Raw genomic sequence first — 18,686 nt, 5'->3', positions numbered from 1 at the left:
AGGCTAGAGCAGAAGAGGAGAGAATGGACTACAAGATGCCCCCTCAAGAAGGCGGCGGGGAGAGAAAGCGAGGCTCAATGACTTTTGTAAAAGTACAAGAATCTGAGATGAGCAAGAAGGCTCAGATTGGCAAAGAGAAGGGGCTGAATTAGCTCAAACTCTCACTATGGGAGAATGATAAAGGAGAATTAGATGCACAAGAGGAAGCAAGCTTAAGACTTTAGGGAAGGTGGAGGATGAAGGAGCGGAGCGCTATAAAAAGGAATCCAGGATAGGGAGAAGGATGAGGGGATTATAAATCTGATGCAACAAGATTTCAAAGAGTCATATTGGCAGAAGATGAGTTTCAGAGATCCCTAGGACTAGGATTGTGGATCTCAAAAGATGAGGCTTGGTGGATTGATTTGGATTGGTGGATCCCTAAAACTAGGATTGTGGATCCCTAAAGCTAAAGATGAGGAGTGATTCAAAGAGATACTGATGCATAAGCTGGGGTAGGAGAGATGGATGCTGGATATGGATGGGGGATAATGGAGATGAAGGGAAACCATTGAAGCTTTTTTGAGCACGGGGATACTTCAAAGAGAAGTACCACCATGTATTTGAGCACTAGATTTGCTATAGGACTGTTGGTTAATTGCCAAGGTTACCAAGAACATCAAGGCCATGTGACCAACCATCCAGAGGACTGACAGGCTGACTCAAAACAAACACCCAAGGATTGCCCTAGCATCACACATGAAACTCGGAGGAAACAGTGTGGAACCGACACTGGGTAACCCACAAGCAAAAAAGAAACAAACGAAAGACTTGATCAAAACTGTACGCTCAGAGTGCCCCATTCGTAGCATACCATGATATGGAAGATCGTGGCAACCTTGAGGAGGGAACAAAAAGATTTCTTGGAAAAGATAAATCAAGACCCAAAAGGGAAGATTCCAAATCAAAAGAAAGTGAAAATCCAAAAGAGAACCGTTTGCCAACGAGATGGGTAGGACGAGGTACTAACAAACCAAGATTAGACATGAGGAAAGCTATATCCTACAAGGATCTATCGGAGAGCACCTAAGCTAGTTGATTTGGATGAGTGATGCACTTGGCAAGCTGAACTGAGAAGGATAACACTTTGAGGATAGGAGATCTAGCTAAAGGATGCATTGGAATAGCTAACCAAGATGTGCTATGTGTGCAAGATGCTGATCAAGGAGAAACTGACACAAAAGCTACATAGATACAATGGTACTAAGCTAAAGAGGATGTACAAGCTGACGGACCAAGATATTTACAAGCTGAAGCTGATCAAGATAGTTACAAGTAGGCAAAAGCTCAGGATGATAGGATAGCGGGGGGATGGTTGGATGTTGTGCAAGATGTGAAAGCTAAGGGTGGGGTGATAGCGAAAGATATGGATTTGGCAGGATGCATCTAATGATGATGAGAGATTTTGTGACCAAGGATAGCTAGAGGAGCAGGGTGAGATGGCTGGATAGGATGGTAGATAGCTAGGATTATAATGGATATAAAGAGATGACATTGGGTTTGCATGAGGATAGCCTAGAGCTAGATACCAATGACAAGGGAGGATGGACAAGACAAGATCTCCAAGGAATATAGTGCCCCCAATTAGAAGATAACATGCGGAAGGAGGTCTTATGATGGATGTGATAGGATTGGAGCTAGGATGGAAAAAGTTGAAGGGGCTAGGGAGATGGATGATAGCCGGGATGGTTGGCTGAAGCTGTAGGAGATAAGTGGATGGTGTGAGATGGAAGATGGAGGGTGGAGGATAGGTGGATAGATTGGAAGATGGAGTTGGATGTCAAGAGATGACCAAAAGCATGAGGGTGATAGGCTAAGCTAGGGATGGTGAGATTATGCATGACACTTGTTTGCCAAGTTTTCATCATGGTACTTGTCAGAGGCGCTTGAATTGCCAAGTTTTCACCAGTGGACGCTTTATTTTTCTTTATTTATTTTGACTTTTTGACTTTGGACTTAGCTGGAATGATTTTGACTTTCTTCAGCTATTTTGGCTTTTTTGGGATTTTTCACTGGCTGTTGGCATGTTCAATTTTGTTGCTAGCTGTTGGTACATCGGATGTGTGATTTATGCAATAGATCGGATTAGATGGGATTGATGGTAGGAGATGGAGGGATGAAAAGGCTGGAAAGGAGCATGAGATGGAGATGCTTGTAGGATCAACATCGGCACATGTTGGGATGGGTGTGAAAAGAGCAGATGCAGAATAGATGGTAGACGGGGGCTTGATGGAGGATTTGTGGAAGTGCGCTTGGGGATATAGGCACCCAAGATGGAGCTAGGAGATGGGGGACACGAGTCATTGGATGGGGGATGCCATGATGCATTGGGTTTCAACTTTTTTCTTTGGGATCCACATGGTTTTGGATTTTCTTTTCATAGGATTTTGTATTGTTTTGCATTCTTTGGTTGGATTTTGCCTTTTTGGAGTATGTTTTTTAGAATAGACATATGATTGCCTAGGATGTGGATTTTTAGCTTTATGCATTTTGAAGTTGGCATTCACATTGTTGTGGTAAGCTTTGGGAAGATGGTTATGAGAAGCTTTGTGAGATGGAGAGGATATGGGAGAGTGTGTAGGGGGATGATGATGGATGATGTGCCTCAATATGTGCCTTTTCTGATCTTGCATAGGAATGCAGGGAATAGGATTTGAATGATGGCTGATAGGAGGATGGAGGATGGTAGATTTTGGGACATAGGGACCCAAAATGGATTTAGCGGATGAAGGGGGGATATGGTAGGTTGTTTTAGGTTGCAAAGATGGTGGAGGGGGGATGACATAAGATTTCTTGGAGTGATGGGAGGCTGGCATGGGGGGTTTGGAGATAGGCTTGGTTTGGGGGTGTGGTGTACCAACACCTTTAGATGGTGAGCCTTTGGATACATATCCAAGACCATGAAATCCTAGAATTTTTTGTGCAATAATAGGCTTTCTGATTCCTTGCTCTTGTGGTCCTAAACCTTGACCTTGATAATGCCATCGATTGAGCATTTGAACTAGCTGAGGATACTTTTTACTTGCAGAAAATGGTGGAAGTGTTTTATTAGATGTACTGCAATAGGGAGATACTATTCTTAATTCTTCTGCAGAGAGGAGGCCACTATGGATGAATTTAAGTGAACCAAGAGGGTATATTATAGATGGTGAAATAGCTTGGATAGGTGGTAAGATGGAAGCATGGATTGGAGGAGATGGTAGGATAGGATCTTGATTTAGCTGATGGGATGAAAAGATATCCTATAGTAGAGGAGGTATGGCTTGAGGTTTTGGAGATGGAGGGGATAGGGACTGCACTATGGATGGAAGACATGGTACAATGATATCTTCGTTTATGCTTTGGGGGATGTCAACAAGCTTTTGGGCAAGATCTTGATAGGATTGGTTTGGAGTGGATGGTGTGATAAGAGGTGAAGGGATGGACTCTTCAAAGGCAGCAGATGGATAGATGGGAGATTCAGTAGTGGAGATGGGTGAGTAGAAGATGGATGCATAAGGGTCATTATGGGAAATTTGGGAAATTCTTGGAGGTGATGTGGATAGGATTTGGAGGGTTTTGACAGATGGTGGGATTTTGATGCGTGCGGGAAGTGGAAGTATTTTAAGCAATTTGATGGATGGTAGGGGGATGATAGCTATGGGAGATGGAGGTGATATTATAGATGGGGAAGCTTCATCACTGACTACTTCACATGGTTGGATTAGATGACATAGCTCATCGACTGCTGGAGGCAGCTTTTCTTGTATTTCCTCTAGGAGATTCTTTGGAGACTCGTGTGTCAGAGGTGGAGGTGGATTGACAAGAATAGCTAGTGTGATGGGGGTGGAAGATTGGAAGCTTGATTGATTGGATGATGGAGGAGAAGCTGGGATATCAGATGGCATGACTAGATAGTTTGGAATAGATCTTGGATTTTGGGGGATGGTTGGTGGAGTGCTTCTAAGGCTCTCAAGATATCCTTCATAGTCAACAAGATTTTCATCATCATTAGAATAGGAGGTGGCAGGAGCAAGGACAATATGACCAAACACATCATGATAGGATTGGTAGTTCATGCTTTGATGATGAGTTTGATGGGGATGGGGTCTTGCATATGGATGAACACGGAAGGCCATGGTCGGATTTGGATTAAGCCCAGATTTTGGATTGGCTGATGAAAGATTTCCTAAGGAGAGTCAAAGCTATATGACAGACCTAAGGAGGATTGGCTGGAGATTTTTGGCTTTCCTATGGATGGAAGACTTCAAGAGCATGCTGTCAAAAGGTGAGAGTTTTGCTTTCCTATGTGTAGGATTGGTGGAGATTGTGTCAACTTAAGGATAGACTAATGATCCTATGGGCATGACATGACATTGACCACTTGTGGATCCCAACCTTTAGCTCAAGGTGATGAGGGATAGCAAGTGACAAAGGTAGATTACCCTAGACAAAGCTCTATCAAAGGAATAACCTTGGTGAGGCTGGTAGATTGGTCGGATTGATTGGATAGAAAATTCTAGTAGAATGACAACAACTCTCTAAAGGCTTGGATGTGATTTTGGATTGGGTTGCTAGCTGGCTAGGGGGGATGATTTGGAGAGACTTTGGATTTGGGATTGTTCTAAAGCAAGGAACTAGATAGATTCGGTTGCAGTGGGGGAGCTTGGATGATTTTCTAATGAGGCAGTGACTACGCTAAGTATGCCTTGAGCTAGGAGATTTTTGCTTTTTTGGGATTTTGACCAAAGTTGGCAAACATTCATTCAAAAGCTATGAACAAACAAGCAGACAAAATTTTGGAGAAAGCACGTCAAACACACCAACATCATAGGAAGCTTTCTACAAGGATGAAGTTTGTTATAGGTAGGGAGTCCTCGATATACGCAAGGTATGTGAGGCCAAAATCCATAGATGAAACCAAAAAGATGTCACATGGCCGAGAGGAGCGGTAACCCACTTCTCCTCTTTCACTTCTCAAGGGTATAAAGTTCCTTGAGGCTTAGCCCGAGTGACAAAATCTTGATCCCAAGAGAGGTGTCTTTCGATTCACCTCCCGGTTCTTATACTCCACTAGAATGTTGGAGTTGAGGTCGTCCAAGGGGTGATGAAATCCCCAAGCAAGCCTCCTAAAAAGAAACAAGGTTTTGGATCCTAATCTTATGCACCTAAGATGGCCTCAAAAGACGACAAGGGGAGAGAAGACTTGGATGACCTTGGGCTAAAAAAAATATGCTTGTTCTTTTACCAACTGACTCTTATGTGTGCTAATCTAGACTTTGCAACCACTCATGTTTAAGAGATAATGTTCAATTCCAACTTGAAGCACCAACAAAAGTAAATCGATCAAAGAATGCAAACAAGAAGAAGAGTTAGGGTTAACAAAAGCAAACTCGCGTGCCTGGAGGCCCTCCATGTCAAGTATCAATTAATTTCCTTTAAAGCATTCAAGAGTTGGTGTGATTTTGTTTTAAGCCCAAAGAAAAGATGTGTGAGACTCAATTTGTCAAGCGCACACCCGGAGGCCCTCCACGTCAATAGTTGTTCAATTTTAGTGCCCAAATGAAGTGTGAGCAAGATTAATTTGCATTCAAGAAATTTTCTAACTTAGAAAAACCACTAAAGACCCAAGTGAGTGGAGTTTGATCTTTGTGGAGCATTTAACACCCTCTTAGGTAGAGCCATCCCCATAGATGGCACTGAGATTGCAACCAATGGTTAAATTGATGGGTGATTAAAGAGAGTGAGTCCAACTACAAACTTACTCAAAGCGTCTTTATTAATTTTTATAACTTAGAAGATTTTTAAAATGTGGATTCATTTTATGCCCCAAAAGATGATTATTTGATCTATGGCATTCAAGATTGGATTTTTTGTTTTAATCATGCATTCATAAAAAAAACAAACTTGATTTTAATCCATGGCACTTAAGAGTGATTTTAGCAACATGCATTCAAAGACAAGTGATTAAACATTCAAGTTTTTTCCTTTGAGCATTCAAGATTGAGATTTTGTGTGTTGTTTTAAGAACTTTGAAGTGCTTTGTTTTAACCTTAGATCATTCAAGATTGTTTTGGACTCAAAAGTGAAAATGACTCTTTGGACTTTGGTTTTCATTCAAGATTTTGTGTTCTAGTTTGCATATTTTAAGCCCAAAAATGATATTCCTAGATTGTTTTGATGCATGAAAAACCTAAGAAACATTCAAGATTTTGCAACAAGACATTTGTTTGGAACAAATAACAAAGCTTTTAGGACAATTTTTGGCAACCATTTAGGACTCATAGTTTTCATGAGATTTTTAAAAGAACTTTAAAATATTTGCAAATGAGGTTCATTTTATCCTTGATTGATGTTTTGAGTTTGATTTAGATTTTAGTGTGCACTTAGTGTTGATTTTGAACCTTTTGAAATGGAAACTTGAAGTTCTTTTTAAATTCCCAAAAATGAAGTGTTCCTAACTTTGCATGAATGCATCTAAAACCTTGATGTTGCAAGGATGCAAATGATTGGATTGGTTTAGTTTCACTTGTTAAAAGATTTTTTCTTTTTTGCAAATTTTTAGTTTTTTAATGGATTTAAGTATGATTTGGGGGTTCATTTTAAGCACTAAAAAGAAGTGTGTATGATTTTGCTTCTTTGAAAAAAAGGCCAAGATCTCCCACAAGAAGAAGAAGAAGAAGTAGATGGAATAAGAAGAATATAGACAAGAAGAGGAAGACGAATTCCAAGTGCTTTGTCCACCTATAAGCTTGAAAAATCTGCAAATACTATGAGATAGACTATGAGTGCCTTTTTCTTCTTTATGCTCATGTGGACCTACAAAACCAATTTATACAATCCTACCAATCACAAAAATAAGCAAAATTAGCCAAAATTAGCAAATGACATACAAAACTTGACTAAAAAAGCTAATGAAGATGACCCATGTGGGGTCCCACCAGGTGTGCCAAAATGTATATGGCAATGTTAGTATGCTAATAGAAACCAAATTTAAATAAAGCTTCTACAAACTAAACAAAAATCATAAACTTCAAGATAGACTAAGATGAGCTCTCAATTAAGAATATGAGCCATTAATGGACTCTCTCAATGAGAAGCTCTCTTGTTGAGTGGCTTTGTCTAAATAGATAGGATGTATGCTCAAGCTTATGCTTCAAAAAAGGCTTCAAATGGAGTTGGAATTTGGGTGTGAGTGTATGGTTTTGATGTAAAATGGCTACTTAAAATGGCATTATGACTTTACTTCATGGATTGTGTTGTTTTGCAAAGGGGAAGGATCCAATTTATAGGCAAGAGGCTTGAGGGATTGAGGGCTAAGATGCAAGGATGGGAAAAAGCTCATGGAGGGCTGAGATTGCATGAGAGGAGAGCACATGGATTGTGCTTCTTTACAACCAATCAGGGAGTGACACATGTCACAAGGTGAGAAGATGGAGGAAAGGGGAAGGATGATCAAGGGATAAAATCCTCATAAAGACTCTCATAATGGCTTGTAAGAGCAATAAAAGGGCTTGGAAGAGTCATTTATGGCCTAGTGGGCTTCATAAAGTTTTATGGTTGAGATATTTTGAAGGAGATGAGAAGAATTTCGACTTGGGCTTGATTATGAAAGTTCTAAGCTTGCTTAGGATTGTGCAAATGATTAGAGGATGGATTAGGATGGTTTAGGATTAGCTTAGGGATAGGCAAGTGGATGGCATTTAATGAGGGTGGGTGAAGGAGGAGATATTTGTTAACTTTGGCTTGGGTTAGTAAGTTTTAACCCTTTTTTAGGGAATGTGACAAGGTTAGGAGGGGATTAGGATTAGGTTTAAAGACATCTTCTAGAAGAGTCTAGACTTTGGATGAGGATAAAGACTTTCTAGAATAGTCTAGAACTTCCTAGGATGAGGATGAAGACTTTCTAGAAGAGTCTAGAACTTCTTAGGATGAGGATAAATTAGATTTGTAGGAAATAAATAAAGTTTTATTTATTTCAAGGGTTTGGGTTGAGGAGATATTTATTAAAACTTTTTTAATAAACATGAGGATTAATATTTAATCTTAATTAAATATTTTGAGGTTGGATTAGGGGTAGGAAATGATGGAATTAGCCTTTAATCAAAATTAAAGAAAGATTAGAAGATTTTGGAAGAGGTTAGTGGTCTTAAGGAAATTGGCCAAGTTTTGGGCAAAAAATAAATTTTTTATTTATTTTGAGATTTTTGGTCAATTTATTAATTAAATAATTAATAAATAAGGAAATAATGTTTAAATAAGATTTAAACATTTTTGGGAGGGATTCCTTAATTAAATATTTTTAATTAAGATAAAGGGATTTAATGGCATCAAAATAAATAAATAAATTAAATAATTAATTAATTAATTAATGATGATTTTATTAGGGACTTTTTTCAGAAAATAAAAATATTTTATTTTCTAAAGGATTTTTAGGTGTCTACAGACACAAGGAAAAGGTGATGACGTAAAAGAAGATGAAGCAGAAGATGAGGTAGAAGAAACAAAATTTGAAGAAGAAGACATTGATCTTGATGAGGATATAGTTATCTTGAATTGGGACATCTCTACTCTGAATCTTGATCAAATGAACATTATAGGTGAACTATTACAAAATAAAGCTAAGCAACAGATGCTTAGAGAAGAGAAAAGCAAAGAAAATCAAGTGCTTGAAGATGTGAAGAACATACTTGTAGATGCACTAAGTGCTATGGTTGATAGTACATAACCTATTTTGGTTTAGTTAGAAGAAATTGTTCAAAAATTAAACTACGATTTGAATAGGCAAGAAAAGTTGTTACAAAGAGCAAAGAGGAAATTTGAAAACAAAGTAGGGAGCAAGTTGCATAGAAAATTGTAATATATCAAGTAGACCTATCTACTATTCTCAGCTTATTAGAAACCTCTGCAAATAATATTACTTCACTATTCAACAAGTTATGTGATACATCTATCTTCACTTAGGAAATAAAAAATAAACTATCTAAGATAGATGAAGACTTGAAGGCAAGTGCACACCAGTTGTCACTTGACCTGAGCTACAATTTTGCTCACTACTCAAAGATCAGATTTTTGACTAATATGCAAGAAAAATTATTAAGGGAAGAAGCCAAGATCAAGGCCACACTTATAGACATCCAAGACATGATTATCTTAAACATGGATGCATTATAGAAACACATTTCACATGCCAAAACTCTCATCCATGATAATAACTTCTCCGTAGTTGATCACATGATGGAGTTATTAGTAGAAGTACAAATTGTATTGTATGCAAGCAAGGTGTTATAGGAAAATTGGGACAAGACAATGGCACTAATTTTGAATGTGCATTCTAACTTCTTGTCACATTTTAGTATTACCATGTAGTATATACCTATGGAATTTATGTCAAAAAGGTAGAGAAGATGAGATAAGAGATAAAAAGGGAGAGAAGATGTGATATAAGGGTAAAAGTACAAAGTTGTGTCACCTTTCAGGCTGACTTATCAGAACAACTAGATTTGAGTTTTTCTATATAAAACTTAATTTTGTTCAAACATTTGATCTTGATAAATTTATTCTAGCTAACTTATATATGATCTCACACTTTTCCAATTGGAAATGTCTATTAAATGCATGTTTTATACTAGTTAGTATCCAGTTACTAAAGAAATACAATTATTTCATAAAACTGACTTTTCAATAACTCTTGCTATTTTTTATGATGTTTTTTAATCATATATAAACACCATTTTATAGAACTCAAAGTCAAGAATATTCACATATAGATTTTATAGTGTTTTAATTAGATATAGTATTTTGTAATTAAAAAAATCTACAAGTACATATTTTAACACTCAGGAAGATGTCGATTTGAGAAAGAAAAAAATATTAAATCAAATCAATAAAATTTGAAAATTATATGACGTTCTAGAGGAGAAAGTGCTCTTTCAGAATCTATAAGTTTTCTTTTGGTTGGAATAGAATTATTTTGAAAAATGTGGTGGGAGATGAAAATTATCGATTTGAATAAGTTGAAGTTTGAATCATTATAAAAGAGAAAATATAGGTCTAAAACCAATTTTTATTTTTGATTGTTCTAGCTACATATGTTATCTATAACATAATGTGAGATCAAATGGAAATAAGTTTATTTCCATGTAGTTTTGTGGTGGGAACTAGACCCTTGATTTCCAACATTTTTTAGCAACTAAAGAGTTATCTTTGAAAAATAGGAAAATATATCATTTCTTATTCCAAATAATTATTAAAATTTATCATCCTAAACTTCATCTATTTTGGAAAATTTCATTAGATTACTTCATTTTTAAATTCAAAATAATATTTAATACTAGTTTTATGTCATTGAAGGTGAACAATTATACTTTTGTTAGCCTTTTCCTTTGTAAATGGGTGACATAGGTTTGTGCTTTTACCCATAAAGATATGAGATATATAATAAGTATAATATGTGTATATATGTATGGGGGAGCAGCATAATATTATACATATACATGTACAGTTAATCCAAAAACATCTCTTACAAAAGAAATTTTGAAAAATCTCAAAAATAGAGCATGTTACTGAGTTGAATAGACAGGATGGAGACTAAAGATTTGTTTGAACTTGAAATTTTGAAAATTTAGTTTTTGATTGATATGTGTTTTTGTCATTAATGCCAAAGGGGGATATTGTTAACATTATGGTCAAGTTTGTTTATTAGTGACTCGTGCTTAGTCAAATGGTTAGTAGCTATCGAGCTTATCTCGTAGTTTCCAATGTTAATTAAGTAATTCAACTTCTACCAAGTCCTATAGTTGTTATCAAGTTCCAGAATCAATATTTAGTTTACACCGAATAGTATCTATCGAGTTGATGAGTATCTGTACAAACTGAGCTTCATAGTATTTACTAAGTTGCACAATGCAAACCGTGGTTTCTAATGTTTACTGAGTTCATAGCTTCAATGATGTGAATCAAGTGTTGACTAAGCCAGGAACTGTCAACCAAGTGATTTAGTTTATATCGATCTCGCAATGTTAGTGTTGACTGAGTCTTGCAATGTCAACCAAGTGATTCAATTTATATGTCAATTTTCATAGTATTCATCAAGTCACCAATGCTAACTGAGTTTACACTACTTTGAAGTGATTAGTATGAACTGATCTACTATGTCTATTGAGAGCATGATGGTGCCGAGTGTTCACATTGGTCACCAAGTATTAGAACCTCACCAAGTTTGTCTTTAGAACCCAACTACTAGTAGTTGAGCCGACTTTGTGTATTTTGGTAAAACTTGTATTGTAGCCAACTTTGATGAATTGTGTTTTGGATTGGTATATATGTAACGTATTGTATCACATCCAAATATAATAATAAGAAAAGTATGAAGAGAAGAAGTATGAATTAAGAAAGCTACAAGCACTATAAGGAGCAACAAATATTTATCTATCACAGCAAGGTGATCATTACACTCCAATGGAATCTCAACCAAAAAATTAGAGTTGCAGATCAGAGAGAAACCATTGGTTCATCCCAACATGTGTATCAGTTAAATCCTTTCACAAGGTAGACTTAACAATCTTTTGCAAATCTCTTTCCTGAGTGCATACTTCATTGTATGTTATGTAAATCCTTTAGTAAGGTGGACCTAGTAGTTCTATTTCTCCTAATAGGGAAAATCATAAAAAATGATCAATTATAAGCCTTAACCAATAAAATTTATAGTGTAGTACTAAAGCTTGTGGGTATCATGCCCACCCCAGTTTTACATTCTATTTGTAAGGTTTTTGGGTCACCAGATCTTGAGTCAAAGTGTTATGAATGTTTTAATGCTTTCAATTTTTCATGCATGCAATTAATATATGAAGGATTAATTGGTGAAATACGAATAAATTTTATTGGTTCCTGATTCACCCTTCCCCTCACAGTAACCTAGCCTATCCTATATTTCCAACAGAAACATGTAGTGAACAAATTTGGAGATCTCATAATGAAGCCAATGCTCAAATGTTGGCATGCAAGATCCTACATTTAAAACTACTTGTTGGGGATAGATTGGAATGTATGATAATTCAATCCACCTCTTGTCCATTTTTTAAACTCATTGAGAGCTTGAAGCATATTTTTTGGATTGTCCATTTTGCAAAATAAATGGAAGATTGTCCTCATTCACTTTCCTTTAAAGTTTTAGCACAATTTGAGCTAGAAAATGTTACTTTGGGGCTTGGAATTTGAGGTAATGTGATTTCTAATACTATGAGACATTCTATTTTAGTTAACATTTGGAAATACATGTGCATGGTTATTTACTCTAAACAATTTTTTGGATGTCTTTTTACATATGGCTATAGTTATAGAAAATGGACATTCAAGATGCAAGATGGAAGGATTGTGAGGAGTATCTAGGATTTATGAAAAGGAAAGCACATAGATTATTCTTTCTCTAATGCAGAGCATAGTGACAAGTGTCACAAGGAGAATTCATGTGAGGGGATTAGGGTTTTAGAGGGTGTGTGACCCTTTTTGGATGTTATGAAGGGGAAAAAGGAGTAATGAGGGGGATGAGTATGAAAGATATGTGTAAGAGGCATTTAAGGTGGACTTTAATGCATTTATATGGGGATGTGAAGGATGTGACAAAAGTGGACTTAGGTTTGGGTTAGGAGTTCTTAATCCCCATATTTAAAGTTGTGCAAATGACTAGGGGATGATTAGGCTTAAATAAAAGGGTAATTAGGATGGAAAGTGGGCTTGTTATGAGAATGCAAGTAGGCGATCTAATTAAATAGGATTAATTAGTTAATTTAATGAGTTTGGCATGGGTGAATGGGTTGATTTAGGCTGAAACACTAGGTTAAGGTTGGGTTAAGGCTTAGGCTAAAGTTTGAGGATTGATTGATTGGGTTGTTTAATCAAAAGGGGAAAATATAATTAAATAGAATAGGTTTGCGCAATTATACAATTTAATAGAAGAATAGAGATTTAATTAATAAATCAAACTATTGGTTGTCATTTGGTTATTAAATAGACTATTGTCAACTAATTAAATTAATCAAAAAGGGGACAACATAAATTAATTAAATATTAAATAATTAGTTTAAAATACCTTAGAAGATGACTAAATAGGATTACTTAATTGTGTAATCACATTTATGTAAATACAATACCATGTATATTTTTGTGTACACCAAAGGAACAAATTGGTCATGGAGATGGATCTCATTATAGATATAGTTGCTACATCAACACTAACAAGACAAGTTTTCTTATGATTTGAAGTGACACTATTGGACTCAATGTATTTCTAAATATTGATTCAAATTAAAAATTAGTATATTGCAAGATACCTTGGTATCTTGATTGGTTTGGGAGCCTCTTTTATTGATATGTGGTACTCATTTTTGATAGACTTGAGACAAGATTTGTTTAACTTGAGAAATAAATTCGCATCCTTACCTGGAAAGATTTAAGTTGAAAATAAGATCTTCATTAATACCCATATTTATTCATCATGTTGGATGCCTTCTAAACAAAATTATGAGGAACTTACTAAGATTTATATGATCTATGTCGGATGGTAATGTTGATTTTATTGCTTCTTTTTTAACACATTGCACTCAATTTCTACATATGAATTGGTTTGAAAGAACGCTCATGTTTCCGTTCTTTAAAACTAGAGTTTATTTTGCTCTTTATTCTATATGAAATACATTCCAAAAAAAATTCAAGTCCTTACATTGGAAGAATTCTTCTTAAAAGCTTTTATTAACTACAATACGATGGAAAAAAATTATTAATTATTGTAATTTAGGCATTGGTCATCTACCTTCCAATATATTCTTATTACTTCTTTAAAAATGGGTTAACAATTGAGAGATATTTGCGATTTTAATTTATTTGATTCGACTTCATGAACATTTATCAATGATTGTTCTAGGTTGAGTAATAAATATAGATAGTTTCTAATTTTTATTCAATCATTAGTTTCCTTTGATATTGGCATGAAATTATTTCTTTAAGAATTAAAAATGACTTTCATTTAGTCATTTTAATTACATTCCTTTGAAGAATATTTATATTAGCTTCTTCCTTGTTGGCTCTTATTCCTTCCTTGAAGAAAAAATAGAAATATAAATTTAGTTCAATGTTTTGGATCAAAATAAGTGTTAAAAATAGACAAATAAACTAAAGTTTATTTTGATGCCCATATGTAAGCTTGGAAACTATTACGTTGCAAATTACTTGAGGCATATTATGATTCAAACAACTAAATGTCAATCTTCTATTCATGTTAAAAGTTTGAAACATATTTACTTAGATTATTAGCATGTTACAAAGTTATGCCTTTCTATCTTGCAACCTCATAGCTAATTTTTTTATTTATTATTTTACTATTCTTTCTAAGTGTCTCTTGTAACTTTATCTTGAAATTCAATCACTTTGTTAAATATATTTTTAAAAATGTTACAAACCCTTTTTCTTCACCTCATTTTTTGCATATATTTGAAATCCAATTGATTAATTGACATTTCAACAATTAGAATGTACCATTGACTTACTAGTTAATTAAAATATATTAAAATATTCTTTTATCTTAGACAAAATTAATTTTGTAAGATATTTCTTTGTGATCGTTACAAATCATTAAATATAATTCAAGTAATTGAAGTAAATAAAAAATAAATATATTTGATTAACAAACTTCTAAGTCAAAGGATATTTAATCCACTAGTAAAGTTGAGTAATTCCTCATATATCATAATATAATTTTTTTTTAAAAAAATCCCTCAATGAACATGATTGAAACTAGATAAGTTCTATTAAAAACAAAAAAAACAAAAATGTCACAATTGTTCTATTTTTTTCAAACCAGTGAGTTGCATGACTTAAAAGAGTGACAAAGTTTAATACAATCCAAAGTGGGGAGGAAAAAGAAGATGAGAACGGAGAGAGGGATAACGAAGAAATAATGTGATTGTCTTAGTTAATTAAATGCCAACCTCAATCATGTGCATAAAGTAAAGATGGCCACATAATAGTAGAAAGTAAGTGAATGCAAAATTATGTCATAGGGGGGAAATGGAGTTTGTGAAGTTGTAGGTAAGATCAATAAAGGTATTATTTTAATTACCTATTGCATGATCATATGATGGGCATGAATAGGCCTAGCTCAAGTTACTATTTATGATCATAATATGGTCTGTCTCTTCACACTAGTAGTAATAGTATTAACTCTACCATATTATATTGTGTGAAGACTGTACATGATGATCATAAATAATGATTAGGCCTAGATCTATTCATGCCCATTTGGATCATGCAACAAGAAATCTAAATAATCCTTTGTCAGTCTTACCTATAACCCACTAGTACATTTGGGTTCCATTTTTGCATTTGAGTTCCATTTTTTACCTAAATCTTCAATGACAGGCCATTTGGCTTGTCAAATTTACTTTTATTTTAATATAGTCCTAAACACATCAAAAAATTTACTATACTTAAGTTTGTTGTTCAAATTTTGACAACACTTAAGTTCTTTTGTCAAAATTTGATGTTGTTGGGATATACAAAAGAAAAGGAAAAGTGAAACTTCATTTAATTTTCATGTAAGTGTGGGCAAGAGGGTTCAGTGTTGTTCCTAGGCATGATAACGATCTTCTCAGTGTTGTTCAAGGTAACTTCATGGTTTTGTTGAGTTGGGAGAACACTAGGGAAACTAAAAGTCATTAAATTTTTATTGATTATGTTATAACATACTGATCTTCCCCTTCATATCAATCATGTCTCTGTTGTGGTCTTTTTCAATGGAAAAGGAAGAAAAGGAAAAGGAAAAGGAAGGGCTTTTTATAGATAATGTAGTACAAGTAGCTTACATACAACCACATTTAGGGCCCATGAGAGTAGCTGGAGGGTAGGTTAGTACAGGTGTGTGACTTAAATATATTAAAGCTCTAGGGATTTCATTTGATGATGAATCCTTCTAATCCTTCTATCATGTATTAATTTCAAGAAATGCACATTGGTCATATATATAGATTAAGATAAATGATAAAAGATATGAATCCAATGAAGTGGAAAGACAAATACATGCACTACTAAATAAATGATGTTAGGAAACATGGTTTTCTCTTTCAAACAATGTTTCTTGTTTCTTTTAGAATGTAGAAAGACATTCTTTTCATAAAAAATATTATATTTTCTTATGGAAGGTTAAGGTGTATTTTTTATTTAAGTTATTTTTCAACGACTCAAAACCTATTTGGTTATGTGTGGTCAAGTTGAACTCCCTTGAATTGCCTCATAATCCTCATAAGATGGAGCTTTGAGTTAAACCCTTGAGCTTGTAGTCCAAAAAAATTCAATCAAAAACACTAAATGATTCTAGATAAAGGTCCTTTAAGTGGTATCTCAATCTGGATAAGGATGATCCACCTTTGGTGGGTGCGGTTCCACCTTATGTGAGTGATAACTTCTCTTTGTCACGATCTCTTATTATCTTGACTATATAAGCAAGAATGTCTATGTTATAAATGAACTCATTAGTTATGGTATTGTATTCAATTTATTCATTAATGCATCATTGATAAGAGTAGAACTTATTCAAGTTCATATTATCTCTTTATTTTGCTTTGTTCATTAGCCTCTAATCCTAAGTTCTCAATGTTATATGCAAATTCTTATAGAGACTTATATAAGCACTCACACATGATTATGCGATATTGCATTAGGAAGGATAAAACAGATACATAATGTAAAAACTTGTATGGCATTCCCAAAGATTCATATAGACCATAATTCTCCAATAGTCAAGATGAAACATGAACACAAGCATATCTTGCAACTCAATATTTTAAATTTTCAACCAAACACCTATAATTTTACAACATATAAAACAAAATGGAGATTTTTGAAGGCACTCCAACATAATTTTCCTTACCAACATAAAATTATAATGTTATATTATGCATCTTAAAAAGACTCTACATCAAACTATAACATGAAATAGCTCATTCTTGAGTAACTCCATATCTAACTTTCACAACTAAAGAATGAAAAATTGTATCCTACTATGACATGAAAGAAAATTTAATAAAAAATTGTAAATCTCAAATAAGTAAAGATGCAAACCTCTTTTGAAGGATGACATACATACTACATTCCTTATCAAAAATTATCCTTGTCAACATCAATAAGACATTGACCTTTATAATCCACAATTACTCAATTTCATTCAAATGAAATCACACATAAGGATGTTTAAGGGTCCTCTTTTCAAGGAGCAATAAATGATTTCATCACAAATACCTTGTCCTTCTTCACCAAGTAAAATTCACTCCCCTCACAACATATTTGTGAGTTTACAACCAATAAACCATGCATTTTAAGGAGTAACACTTAAGGTTCAAATCTTGCAAGATGATAACATTTTTTTGACACTACTAGCAAAATAGCATGTGCGATAAGACCACCTACTAGTCAAGTTTGTACCCTCCCAAGGCATTTGAAAAATGAAACTTTCTATTTGCACCTCTACACAATAGCACCTATTGATCAAGTTTTCATCTCACAAGGTTAATCATGCACTAATAGAAAACACACTACAAATTCAAATCCTTCAACATAACAATAACTATTCATTAACACCATTTCCACAATACCATGTGTAATAAAAAACCTACTAGTCAAGTTTACACCCTCCTAAATAATTTAACATAGGCAACTTTTTATTTGTACCTAATTGAAATGAGAACACCTAATGAACAAGTTCAAACCTCACAAGTTTAATCAAGCACCATTACTGAGAAACACTAAGAAAAACAAGAAAACCCCTGGCCCTAAGGTTAAAATTAGCCTCATTGATTCAAATATAGACACTAGGAAGAATAAGCAGAGTGCCAAGAGAACCAACAAACACCTCTAGTTGGAAAAATACAAGTCCCCCCCTACCATGATTCTAGCTTTGAATCTACTAAAAGTGATGTTAAGCCTACCAAAAAGAAGAGATCACCTCAAGACACAAAGTCTATCCCCAGCCCCCTTAGCCCCTCTCATATTTATGACACCCTCAAACTTACCCTGACTAGAAGCTGGGGGAGGGGGGGGAATCACCTCCCCCAAGAAAGATACACCTAAAGGTGGGGGAAAAATGGCAAGCATAGCCACAAATAGAGCCACATCAAGGCTAGAATAGATAGGCTTGAGTAGTTGATAGGGGATTTGGCAGACAATCACATTGGCATCTACTAGAAATTTGATACTTTGGTCAAATTATCCACCAAATTCATGCATTCAACAACCACCACCCTTTACTCTTTGTAGGTGAATAAAAATGAGAAGGACTTGGGCAAGGAGAGCAAGACAACCCAATCCATTTATGGGTTCCTGGTGGAGGACTAGTTGAAGAAGGATGAGGATCCTAGAAAGAAGGAGGGTAGCTAGCACTAGGTCTAGTTTTTTTCCTTTTTTTTGTTATGTTGTTGGTTACTACGAACTGGTTAGCCTATGGGGTTTTATACTATATGCTTATGTCAAATGTGGGACTAATAGAAATGATTTGTTTGAGTGTTACAAGTTTTAGGACTAATGGTACTCTTAATTAGGCTATGGATATTATATGTTTTTTGAAGTTTAAAGTTGGCATTAGTTAGATGAATGGGAGATAACCTCTGACTTAATTTTCAGCC

Source organism: Cupressus sempervirens, chromosome 10 (assembly GCF_028749045.1).
Source record: "Cupressus sempervirens isolate cs-2001-9-10 chromosome 10, ASM2874904v1, whole genome shotgun sequence".
Lineage (NCBI taxonomy): Eukaryota > Viridiplantae > Streptophyta > Pinopsida > Cupressales > Cupressaceae > Cupressus > Cupressus sempervirens.
Note: the sequence above shows the minus strand (reverse complement) of the source record.